Genomic DNA, 13113 nt, shown 5'->3' with positions numbered 1-13113 from the left:
TCAATGCCTGAGTCGAACCTTTGGGCGTTATGACTCTAGTCTCCTTGGCTGTTTTGGGTTGCCATGGAGACAGAAGGGGCAGATTAAGGCAGGAATGTTGTGATTTAGTGAATGTTATTTAGCACTGCCTGTCATTCTTTTAATTTATTACTTTTTTGATTCCAGATGTGGCTTTGGGCCATAAATCCATCAAGGCAGGAGTTTGCTGTTTTACTTGTCTTTAATGTGACTGCTGACAAAATCCTTGACTCACTGTGGAATCACATTGACAGTTCTTGTTAGTAGCTGTTGGGGAGGTGTTCCCTGTATAGGTTGTCACTAAATGTTCTGTAATATGTGTCTAAAATCAATGTGAGGATAACCAAATTTATGCCATCTGGACTTGATGGCCAGCCATTTAATTTAGGCTAAATATTCATTAATTTAGGCTAATTGGTCCACAGTTTAGGTTAAATATTCATGTCCCAAAAGTGGCAGCTCCTGGGGGTGGGGTGGGGTGGCAGAGTGGTAGAGTGAAGGCAGTGGAAGCAAAGATGGGATATCGGCCCACAAGATGATCAGTCACAGATGGACTAAAGATCGGATAAAATCAGATGCGTTTCCTCTTCTGGTCAGCAACACCATAGACACAAGACAGGAGCAAGCCAAACGTGATTATGAAGACCTCCTCGCCTCTCTCTGAGTGCCCATCTCTCTCTCACGCACACACAAGCAATGTTCCTGATAAAATCCACTATTAATCCATTATTCTTTATATTTTAGTTGTTTCTAGCTTTCTTTTAACTGTGTTGTTGGTGACGTTAGTGGTGATGATCTTGTTCTTTACATGTTGTGTGTGTGTGTTATGTTTTGGGCCACCAGCTAGTCCATCATCACCTGTTTGGACATCTTTAATGTTTCCCATGTTGTTACGGATGTTGATGAACTTTTACATGTGGAAAATATCCCTGTGGATGCAAACACACCCCACACGCTGTAGGCAGATTCTCAATATACACAAACATGATGATTTGATTGTATTGCTCTGATGATGATAATGAGGATGACGACGACGACGATGTTCCTTGGAAAGAGCTCAGTTTGAATGATTGTCAAATAAACATCACTACATTCCTTCCAGTATTACTACAATAACTGATTCTTTTTATGGATGTATGTATTCTTTTGATAGTTTCCATAACTTGTCCACTATCACAGTGTCTGGTTGGCTTGCCACTCTTTATCTGTCTGCATCTGGAGGTCCCACAGGGCCTTGGCCTTGTTGTTCTTCACCACTCTGTGTGGTTCCTCCCATTTGGACGTTGGTGGGGTGTCCATCTCATATGCTTTGCATGTGATCCCTGATACTTGGTTGTGTCTCATTGTGTGTTTTCCCTACCAGCACCTTGCATCCTGCTACTAGGTGCTGGAATGTCTCAGGGCCTGTTTGCACAGTCTGCACCCCTGCTTCGATTGACCTAGTGCTTAGTACTTAGCCTTGTGCTGCCGTGATTAGTGCCTCTGTGCTGTCCTTCACTCCTGCCTTTTCCAGCCATTGGTAGGATTGTCTTATTTCAACCAATTCTGCATTCTGTTAGTGGTTCATTCCATGGAATGGCTTATCCTGCCATAGCACCTCGTCTGCGTCCATGGTGACCGTGGCCATTCCTTGGATGTATTCATGGATGTTTTGCGTTTCACCCTGGAGCGTGGATCTGATAGTTTGTAGGCCCCTCCCACCTCCTCCTGGGTGGCGTACAGCCTTTGAATGTAGGGCCTTGGGTGGAGTGTGTGTGGTGCATTGTGAGGAGTTTTCTGGTCTTGACGTCATCGGCTTCCACTTCTTCTTTTGGCCAGCTTACTGTGTCTGCTGGGTATCTGATGACTGGCCAGGCGTATGTTTACTGCTTTGATCTTATTGTTCACCTGCAGCTGCGTCTTATGGCCCTGCCTTACCCTGTTTAGGTATGTAGATGTTTGCTGCCCTTCTGGTTTCTGTCTCATGGTTCCCGTGTGATTGGAGAATCCGCAGGTATCTTTCCTCTATGTCTGTTGTACAGAATTATGGAAGTTTAGTTCCCTCTGTCTGGATTACTTTGTATATAAAATATACAGACATCTCGCACACACACACACACACACACACACACACACACACACACACACACACACACAGCTTTATATATTCCTGTCTGTAGATCTCTTGCCTGGCCTTTTAGCACAATAGTATCAAGGCTTGCCTTAGAGATGCTGTATATGGAGTTCTGTGTACAGATCTGTAATGGGATATTTGTAACTACAATACCCAAATGTTCCATTATGACTTGCGCAAGGCCTGTGACATTCTGAACAACATTTAATACAGACAATGGATCGATGCACGCATGTGTTAACTGTGACTTGGGGTAACACCCAAGTCCTTTAATTCCATAAAGTTTCCTTGAAGTTGACAGGGATTACCAAATACTTTGGATATAATGGGATACACCTACCTTTAACCTTAGACCCTGCATTCGGGTTGGGCGTTAGAGTGACTGAATAGGTTCTGTAAAACATATCAGATTAAAATGGCAAAAGAGAGAAAGTCTGCCCTCTGGGCCTTCTCAGTCTTTGTCTGAAGTACAGAAATATAAACACAGTTGAGATGGTAAGTGCCCTTTGCCTGTCATTTATTCAAATAATGAGCATAAAGCTCCTGAGAGGATAGCTTGTCTCACTGTGTACTTTATACATCTCATGACCTCAGTAACTTGATACCAAGCTATTAGTGATGTGGCAGACTCCTTGTTGGTGTTGGAGAGTACATAGTGAAACGTATAAGTGGATCTTTGGTAAACACTCTTATCCTAGTGTGTCTTTCTCTTATCTGTGGTACCTAGTCCTTTGGCGCTTTTTTTGTGTGCCATAGAGTCCATATCAGACCCGAAGGAAAGTGTTCAGTACTGCCTGGGAACAAATTGTTTATTGTTCATTTCCTTTAATTGCTGTCTCAACTGATGTTATCAGGTCTCAAAAAAGGGGCCTGTGGCAGGACTGTCCCTTAGCAGACATTTACAGTCGTACCATGATTTAGGCTGAACTTTTATGGTTACTTTTCCTTCACCTGAGTGCCACCTTACATGGGCAGGCTCTTGGCAGATATATGTAGAAGTCAGAGCGAATGGGGATGCCATAGCAACAGTGGCATTTTGTTGAACCTGAAGACCCATCAACAGGCCCTCGCAGGAGACAAAACAAGACACAGACATGCAAACACCCAACAGCTGCACAGGAAATATGCGTGCCGGGTGGGTTAAACAAAACTCCACGGTGCTGCCACAGCCTAGAACAACTGGAACAGAGGACAGGAGTGAGACATGTTTTCCATGACTCCCACTAGCCATAACTGTCTGTGATTTGGACGCGATTGGTCTTCAGTGGGTGTGACTGGGTGAGTTCACCCTCTGTCTTATGGGGGTGTTTTCCTCCCAACTTCTCTTTGACCAAGTGTTGCAGACTTTTAGGCAGCTGTGAGAAAGTAGTAGTAAAAACCTGAAGCCATGGATGGGATCACACTTGCTGTTGAATCTGAAAAAAATATGTACAATTATTTGCAGTATACAAATTCTTCTTGCTACTCTAAATCACTAAAACTAAAAATAAAAAGCTTTATACATTAAGACCTGAGTAAAGGAGTATTGCATAGATGGAAGATGGCACGTTTGGTCCACATTCCCCAGACATGTACCCTGCCACCACCACCCTGCTTTTGGTCCACATTTGTCTCTTGGATGCGGTTCTCATGCGTTTGGTGGTGTATCCAACCATCCAACCACATGGCATATGTGATGTCCTAAGCTGAGTTCAATCCAAACCAGGGGTGGTCATAATATTTTGATGTGACTGAGTATATATTGGGATATATTTGGGAGATATCTGGAGATCTTAATGTTCAAACTGGTGATGATCTATATATCTAAAGATGATTCCAGATGGGTGAGTGCACTCACCCTCCCCCGGGCAGTTATTTTCTTTCAAGCTCAGGTCCTCTACTAGAGACCTGGGAGCTTGAGGGACCTGCGTAGTATCTTATCTTAGCATTCTTCTGGACCAAGAGCTTGGATGTTGTTCTTGCGATCTGCTAGAGCCATTCTCTCAGGTTGAAAGTCACAGTCCTTAGTGCTCCAGTTACCATGGGAACCACTGTTACATTACACATCTTTTCCAGCTCTTCTTTCAGCCCTTGGTATTTGCCAAGCTTTTCATGTTCATTGCCACATCTATCTCTACAACACTCTCTTGCTGTTTGTCCAGTTGGTTAACCTTTTTGTCGGTCTGTATCTGGAAGTCTTACAGGAACTTAGCCTGAGCATTCTCCACCACCTTTGATGTTGTATCCAACTTTGACCTTGGAACCTGCAGCCCGTACTTGGCATAGACCTTTCTGTATACTATTCCAGCCACTTAGTTATGTCCTTCCACATGCACTCTGCCTGCTAGCATCTTGCATCTTGCTGTTATGTGCTGGATATTATATATACACACACACACACACACACACACACACACACACACACACACACACACACACACACACACACACACACACACACACACACACATACACTTCCCTTCTTGCTCTTTCCTCGTGGTCTTTTTCCTTCAAGATCAGGCTCTCTACCAGAGGTCTGGGAGCTTGAGGGTCCTGTGTAGTATCTTGCTGTCCCTAGTACTTCACTCTTCTGGATGGAGATCAGCAGTCTGCTAGATTTTAGAGGTATTATTCTCTTATTTTTCTGATCCCATTCCTTCTACATTCCTAGCCAGTTTCCACATTTCATGCTGGATTTTGAGTGCCTAGTGGTGGGAGAGTAAAGAATCAGACTGTATGATGGAAAGATGATCAGAGATGACCTAGTCTCTCTATCATTGGATAGACTACAGTAAGAATTTATTCTACAAGCTTCCCGGTATCCAGTAAGGAGTTCTCGTGGTGAATGTGGCCCCAGTAATGTTTGTACATTTCTCCAAAACATTGGTTCATTGGAAAAGCACAGGTTCTCTGACTGGCCATGAGCAAGATCTCCTGGGGAAAAGCTATACTGCTACATTTTAAATACAAAGCTTTATTAACAAATAAATATATTTGTTATTTTTTCATTTAGTTTTGTGTTTGAATTATTTGTGTTTCAAATATTGTTAAAATGTGTGCTCTGTGTGAAAAGTGAAAGAATTCCTTCTTTATTAGTGTTGAGGTTTATTTTTAGCTTAATTACAGAATATGGGAGACTTTTGATTTTGTGCGTGTGTGTGCGTGTGTGGCCATGTTCATTCTTGCCTGTTAATAGGTGATTCAGTCTGCAGGAATAAACTACAAACTCCATTGCAGCAAGTCTGCTATTTATGGTTGAGAGTTGCATGAGCCTGGCAGAGGGCCCAGCAGGCTCTGACCAGGACACTGATATCTGCACAGGCACTTAAACTCACACTTCTGAATGTGGATCTTTTGCTCCTCCATGTCTGTGATGGAATTTGTCTGATTCTGTCACTCCTGGTACTGGAGGTCAGACCACCAACCTATCCACACGTTTCAGAAGACCACCAACCTATCCACACGTTTCAGAAGACCACCAGCCTCTCCACACGTTTCAGAAGACCACCAACCTATCCACACGTTTCAGAAGACCACCAACCTCTCCACACGTTTCAGAAGACCACCAACCTCTCCACACCTTTTGCCTGTAGTGTCATTGCAATCGCATTTACTTTACACATTTGCTTTTACTTAAAACTCTTAATTCACCAAAAAGAACTGGAAATATCAGTTCCTAATTGAGTGCTGCCAGACTATTTTCTGATTCAACCTATTGTACATTTCAAAAATGTTTCCTTCTTTAGCAAAATCTCCAGGAGGAACTGCATTTTTACAGGTTTTGATCAACATAAGACCACCAATTGGTCCCAAGTCTGTCTCCTTTTTAACAACCACCTTATTAAACGGTGATAACAGTCTGGGTGAGAGCCTTGAATGGGTCCCCCAGGTGGTGTATGGGGATGGTGTCTGAACACGATTAGATGTATGTGTGGTCCAGAACCTCTGGCAGGAAATATGAGGTCAAGGTCAAGCACTTTCTTCTGGTTCACTGTGGGCATGCCCGTTCTCGGGTCAGCCTGTCAATGTTGTTCAGATCTCAAAGTAGTTTGTGCACAACTGTATGTTGTACATTCAATTGAAGGTGAAGTGAATGATATACATTCACACTGATAAGAAAAGTCCAGGGAGCAGGATGACCTTGGGAATGTAATTTCCACTAGAAGCATTTCATTATGTTTATAGCCACGTTAAATCTCTGACAAAGTGACAAAAGCCAGTGTTGCTGTGTGTTCGCATGGCCCATGTAGGATGCCAGGATAACAAAAGCATTTTGCTGTAACCTCTTCTGTTACAGCAGTTCTTCCGTGCCACACTATCATAACTCCTGTCCTGGCCTGCGAGGTTTCCGAGTAAACAGGATGCGTGTGCAGCTCATCACCACTCTGTGCTCATGGGAAGCAAACAATCCCCCCCGAACCATGGCAGAAAGGAATGTTGTGTAATTAGCAGCATTCCCTGCAAAGTACCACCACAACTCGTGGATTCCTCTGACCCAGTGCCCACGGCTGCAGTAAAGACGCCCGGCTCTGTACAGGCGGCCCCTCATGACCTTCTCGGGGTCTGTAGCTCCCACGGTCCCCAAGCTGAACCGCCATGCGCAGGGTCGCACACGGAGGTGCAGCACTGAAATTGCATTCGCTTTTCTTAAATGTTTCACAGCTTTAGAAAGGCTGCAGGCAGAGTGAGACTGGGAGGAGCGTACGTCAGTAACTGCAGCAGAGAAAGCTCCTTCCACTGCCATTCTCAGCATTTGCAGACTGTAGCATTTTCCTACAAACTGTTCCTCGAGACAGAGTATTAAAATCTCCAGCATGTTTGGCATGGCTCTCCTAATGGCACGTTAATGTTCATCAAACCGGATGCGTGGCGCTCCGAGTGTGTGCGTTCAGCCCCATCAGCCCCAGGGTTGCAAACGGAATGGCTCACGCTAGCTGTGCTGCCTTCAGAGAAGGATGTCCATAGTTTTGTTTTTTTTCTGTTTCTGCTCTGCAGCCTGGTCCAACAAAAGCACCGAGAGTATTTACAGTTCTGAAGAAGACCATTGATGCCTGACTTCCTTGGTCTCCACCCCATGTACTCCCCCTTCAGGGAGGAAGAGTCCTGCAGTGACCCTTGCTCTCTAATATTAGCCCGATGGCTATCGGGGATACACTCGGCATTCATAGAGAGAAGCTTCCTGCTAGGAAAGAAGGCAGGAACACAAAAATACGCAGACTGGATTCACACAGACACAGTGCACTCTCGCTGTTCATTTGGATATAGTCAGAAACACATGATGAAACCACTAAGAAATGGTCATGTTTTATGCATGTATGGTATTTTGCAATATTAACCGCACAAATTATTTTGTTAAATTTCAATGGACAGTCCAGATGTTCAGAAATGGATACATTTTCATATAATATTATGAACTTCTGATTCCACAGAGTGGAATCCCTGGTGTGACTGAATATGAAACTGTTTATTCTGTGTCTGTAAATCTTGCTTGTTTTTCGTGTGTTTTCCTCAGGATCACAGTCTGTATTTGTGGGTCATGGAGTGACTACAATAAGTAATCCCATCACTAGTGGTGATTTGCGATTGCTTTGAACTGTATGCCAGTGAATAAAAAGAGAACATGATCTGTGCTTTGGCTTTACTCTGCAAACATTCCACGTCTCTCACATAAAGACGTTCTCCAATAGGCCCTTTAATTTACAATGACTTCACCATCACTCTGCAATCGCATAGGTGTCATCTGTGTTTGCGATGGTCTTTTGACCTCTGCATAATCCACAATAACACGAGGACTAAGGAACTGCTTTATTTTCATGTGCAGTGCCTCTTGCTGTCAGCACTGGGAATTTCCTTCTGCACATCACCGACCCTTAAATTAATCCTCCCACTACTGACAACAAGCTCTTGTTTGTGTGTGGGGTTTTTCATTTTTTTTAGTATGGGTCCCAACCACTGACAAAAGGGATGGATTTTATTGGACCGGTCACATGGATTAGTCTTCGGCAATTGGATTACGGGAAGAGAAAAGGCCCTGGATGTGAGGAGAGCAAGCTAAAAGTCCCCAAGCCCTCAATCGCATTATGGCTGTGCAGGGGTGGCAATTAAAGCTCTCTGGGTGGAGAGTTGGCCTAACTCTTATTGGTTAAATACATTTTGTAAAAGTTTGTGGCTCTGACCTTTTTGGTACGTTAAGGATGAGCGACGGCAGAGAGAGAGAAAGGAACAAACTAAAGAGAGAGGAAGGGAGGGAGAGGCAGACAGAAGAGGAAGAGGAAGAGGACAGAGAGGCAGATGCAGCCCTGGGTAACTCAGAGCCCCTATCTGCCCTAAACATCTCTGCGGATCAGGAACGCCAGGAGAACAGAGTCTGTGGAAACTCAGAGTCCGTCCATCTCTTTCTCCTATCATGACAGGAAACTCAGGCCAAAAAATATGACAAAGAACAACAAAAAAAGAGTTAAAATATCGTGCAACAGAAATGATATTATCTCCCCCAGAATTGCTAGTGTGCCTATTCTGATTTTCCGGTCTGGGGATCTACATTCAAACTGGAGTTTAGATGTTTAGTTATCATGGGTTAATGGAGGGTTTATGATACATGGAGTAACCCTCGGAAAGTTGGATAACGTACATGCTTCATGGTGGCCTGCTTCACACGGTAGAGAAAGAAATGTGGAATGAAGGCCCTCGGTTAAATCGTGTGGCTTATCGTGTGGCTTTCTCTGATCTATGTGTGCAATCTTTGAGCTTGCGATCCAAGCCTTCTCAGGCTTGCCACAACTACACACTCTTAAGCTCTGTAAGATCTGTAGCTTCAGTAGTCAAACACATTGTTTCAACCTTCTTTTGAAATGACAGAACATACATTTTCCCAGTGGTGTAAGAACAGTGGAATTAGGCTTTGACACATACTATGATGAAATTTTCACACATTGTATTTACTGCATATCAGTCTAAATGATGATGCACACAACTTACTTGGGTGTGGGAGTGTGTAATATTACACATACATACACACAAGTGTACGCACACTAGTGAAATATGTGTAATTGTGTATGTGTGTGTGTGTGTGTGTGTGTGTAATATTGACTTTACTCTTGGTTTTCACTACCCAATTGCATTACATTTTAATAAAAAGGTTGACCAGAAGGAGTGAAATGGCACGTGGTGCTTTGCTTTTGCCTGGAAAAGCCACGATGGTGCTAATCTGGCTGTTACCTGTTTGATGGTGCAGAGTAGAACTACCTGATGGTTTAGGTATCTTAGCTGGATAACTCATTCATGCACATATGTATGACAGTTGGTCATACATGGGCTACTTCAGAAGTCATTTTCATTGTTCTCTGCTTGCTGGCCATCTGGGAGGTCACTTGTGGAGCTTTTCTCTTTTCTTCTTTTTTACTTTGTGTGTGTTATGCCGTCCCATGAGACAACCTTTGTTTCAGGTTGTCTTATGCAGTCTACTGTGGTTTGCCACTTGAGTTCACTTCACATCACTTTTGCTAAAGTCTTTTTTTTTTCATTTGAATGCATCAGTTAATGTTTTCAGTTTCAAACATATATAACAAATCTTCACAAGTAAACTTATCCTTGTGGAATTGTGATAATGCTTTGAAAAAGCTTAATGCAGTCATGCCAGTAAGGTCTTGAGTGTTACTGGTCACGACTGTCCAAAGCAGCAAACTGCCATCACTACCCTGCGTGCTTTGGCTCGTCAGGGACTTTGGAAAGGGATGTATCTTGTGAAGGGACTTTTTCTGGTATTCACACTGAATGCATATCTACTGGATGCTATATTTGAACTTCTGAATATTTTTGAGCGTTGGATCATGATCAAAAGTTTGAACAGGCTTTATTGATTAACATATCGAATCTGTCCCACACTGATGTGAAAAACAAAACACAGAAACCTTTCCCATGAATCAGAATTCCTGCATAACACGGAATACTTTCCACTTCCAGCTATACAGAAGAATGCTTCACATTCCTTTCCCATTTTTGTGTTTGCATGCATGGGTTTGCATGCTGCTTTTCTGAGCTGATTTGAAGAGTATAACAAAATAGGAATATTATTGATGTCTCTCTTTATACAAGTCAAACAGCTTTTTTTGTTATTCATTTTTACCTACTGCACCAATAACACCAATTGGGCTTAATGGTTGAACCATGAGATGAGGACATATTAGTACATTCTATGAGATTTGCATGCAGCCAATTGCAGAAAGTGATCACCAGAGTGTTAGTGACATGGCCTATATTGCTGTTTGTCATGAATACCCTGAGAAATGTCAGAGTCCACTTGCGCTTCAGAGGCTCCGTGGTGTGCGAGGGCCGACACTACAATCAGTAGCACTGCATTCCCTGGTACAGTGGGCAGTTTTTTTCATGCAGTCCAAATGGATTGAATCTGTAGGGGGTAATTCAAGCTAAATGTCTGTCTCCCTGAAAAGTCGGACAGACATATGAGTGTAAAACTGACTTGTTCTCCCTAAGTGCGGTGCCTAATGAGATTCATGGCGTTGTGGGACTCCAAATAACTAAAACCAAAAATATTTAATCAGACATGATTTTCCTTCAGTAATTATGTAAGATGGTTGGCGAGTTAAAATGTACTTTTCCTGTTTATGTTCAGTGGACAGATAATTTACATAGGGAGAACTGTGTGGTGTGTGTGACTAATTTAAGGAGACTTGTTATTTGGATACAAATGATTGGGACCATGGGACATATTTCATCTTCCAGATCACATAAAAAATTGAACTTCAAAAGTTACAAACAGTTTAACTTTAGCGTGAGGAAATGCACTTGGAAATCAGGATAAATCAGTATAATTTCCATCAATAACCCCTTATTCCCTGAAAGAAAAAACACTCTCCGTCTCGTCAGTGTAAGGTTCTTTAGCTCTTTATTGTAATAGTGTGCATATTTTGAATTCATGGTGGATAACTATCACTCACGATCAACAGGACGTCTGTATCTGTACTCATTCTGTCAACATTGCTCTGAAATGTTAGAATGATCGGTCTGTGTTCACATGGCTGAGTAACCCCAGTTACACAGAAGGACATAGCTTTGTATAGTTTTACCTTTACCTACATTAAACACATGATATAACAGTAGACAGCCTACATTTAAAATACTTTACATTCACGTTTCATTATAAAGAATCTGATAAATACAAGATTAGATATATAACAAAAGAATATATTTGTAAATATATAGTAACCCACAATTGTGGCTTGTTTATGACCAGTTACCATGTTTACAATGTCACCTATATATCTGTATGGACATCCACTCTAATAAATAAAGACAGAAAAAACAAAGGGAAGACGCTGGTCACTTAAAAACTAATTTTGAAACACATTTTTTGTTCAAAATGAAACACAAAAAGTAGTGTTGTATCAAGACAGTGATATCAACGTGAGTTTGACCTAAGAAATTATTAATCCTCTTTCTCACACACACAAACACACACAAAGTCAAAAGCAACAACAGACATGCCAATTACTGTTCACCTTAATGGGGTGTTGCAGAAAATACATTTTTATATAATCTTTTTAAGCCTTGCAGTAAATAACTTGCGAGGAAACATTTCAGACACTGTACTGTTAAATGCCACTATCCCACAATCCTCTGCAAGGTAAGAGTGACCAGCCAAAATGACACAAATAACACACATTTACCTGCAGGTGTGCTCCTGCACTTCCCACTGGGCCCTTTCGTCCCTACATCAATCTCAATTACTTAATTTGCTTCTTATAACTGATGACTCATCGACCTTGCATTACCTATGCCCATAATATTGGCATAAATGACTAATGATGTGGGCTCTACTTGGTATATCAAACATGCTTTAAATGGTGATTTAAGTGATAATATGTGGATATGTTTGTTTTTTAAAACGTGACAACTAAACCACATTTAATTTGTAAAATTGTATCTTTTGAATACATATACATGTTTTTCATCCAGTATGAATAGTCATATTTATGTTGCATTATAGTCTACTTGTGCTTAAAAATGCAATGAGAAAATAATGCATAAAGTCATATATAGTCTTAAGTAGACCAGATAATAAATTAATGAAATCACATCACTATTAATATAGTTGCTAAACTTTTTTCTATTTCTTGCTCTGTCTAAGCCACCAGTTCATTCATTCTCAATAAATGCTTTTTGGGAAATGGCTAATGTGGTTATAATTTTGTATTATTAATGTAATTGGATGATTTTAAATATTGAACTCAGGATCAAAGGTTCCTCTGAAAAGAAAACAGTGCTCATCAGAGTGTAAAGTCAATCACTTGAGTTATTATGGTGTGACTGTGGCACTGTTCTAATTTTGTCTATCAAATAATTAGGAAACGTCTGATCTCTTTTAGGTATATCAGGGTAACTAAAATATCCAGATAATTCTGGAAAATGACACTACAATGTTCCCTTGTAATTGTGTATGTCAAAGTTTCCAGTAAATTAATGCTGTGGTCACAGTGAACACCCTTTTGGGGTTTATAAAGTTTCTAGGAGGTTTCCAGATAAGGCACTAATGCAGTGATGCTTGTCTTGAAAACAGTGTCAGAATATATCTGCAAGCCAACTTTTACTGCTTAAAACAAAGTTATTGGGCAGTCTGTCCAGTCTGGCCCCCAAACACTGCACAAAGGAAATCTGCTTCCTTTCCTCTGTGAATAATACCTCACATTTCACCTACTTTAGAAAGGAAACTGTATAAGTTAACTAGACATGAACTGTTCATTAACTGGTCATTCTTGCTGACACACACATACACACATACACAGGTACACATACACAACTTCACACATACTTTTAGCATTTTTTGGTAAGTTTTCATCTCTACAAACACTGACTGGTCCACAAGTTGTAAGGGATAGTAAAATATGGCAACATTATGCTCAAAACTGGGAAATACCTGGAATGTCCTGGAATGACATGCTCAACACTGGAAAATACCTGGAAAGTCCTGGAATGGCACCCTTTTG

Source organism: Electrophorus electricus, chromosome 21 (genome assembly GCF_013358815.1).
Source record: "Electrophorus electricus isolate fEleEle1 chromosome 21, fEleEle1.pri, whole genome shotgun sequence".
Lineage (NCBI taxonomy): Eukaryota > Metazoa > Chordata > Actinopteri > Gymnotiformes > Gymnotidae > Electrophorus > Electrophorus electricus.
The sequence above is the reverse complement of the archived record's forward strand: the minus strand, read 5'-3'. Positions refer to the sequence as shown.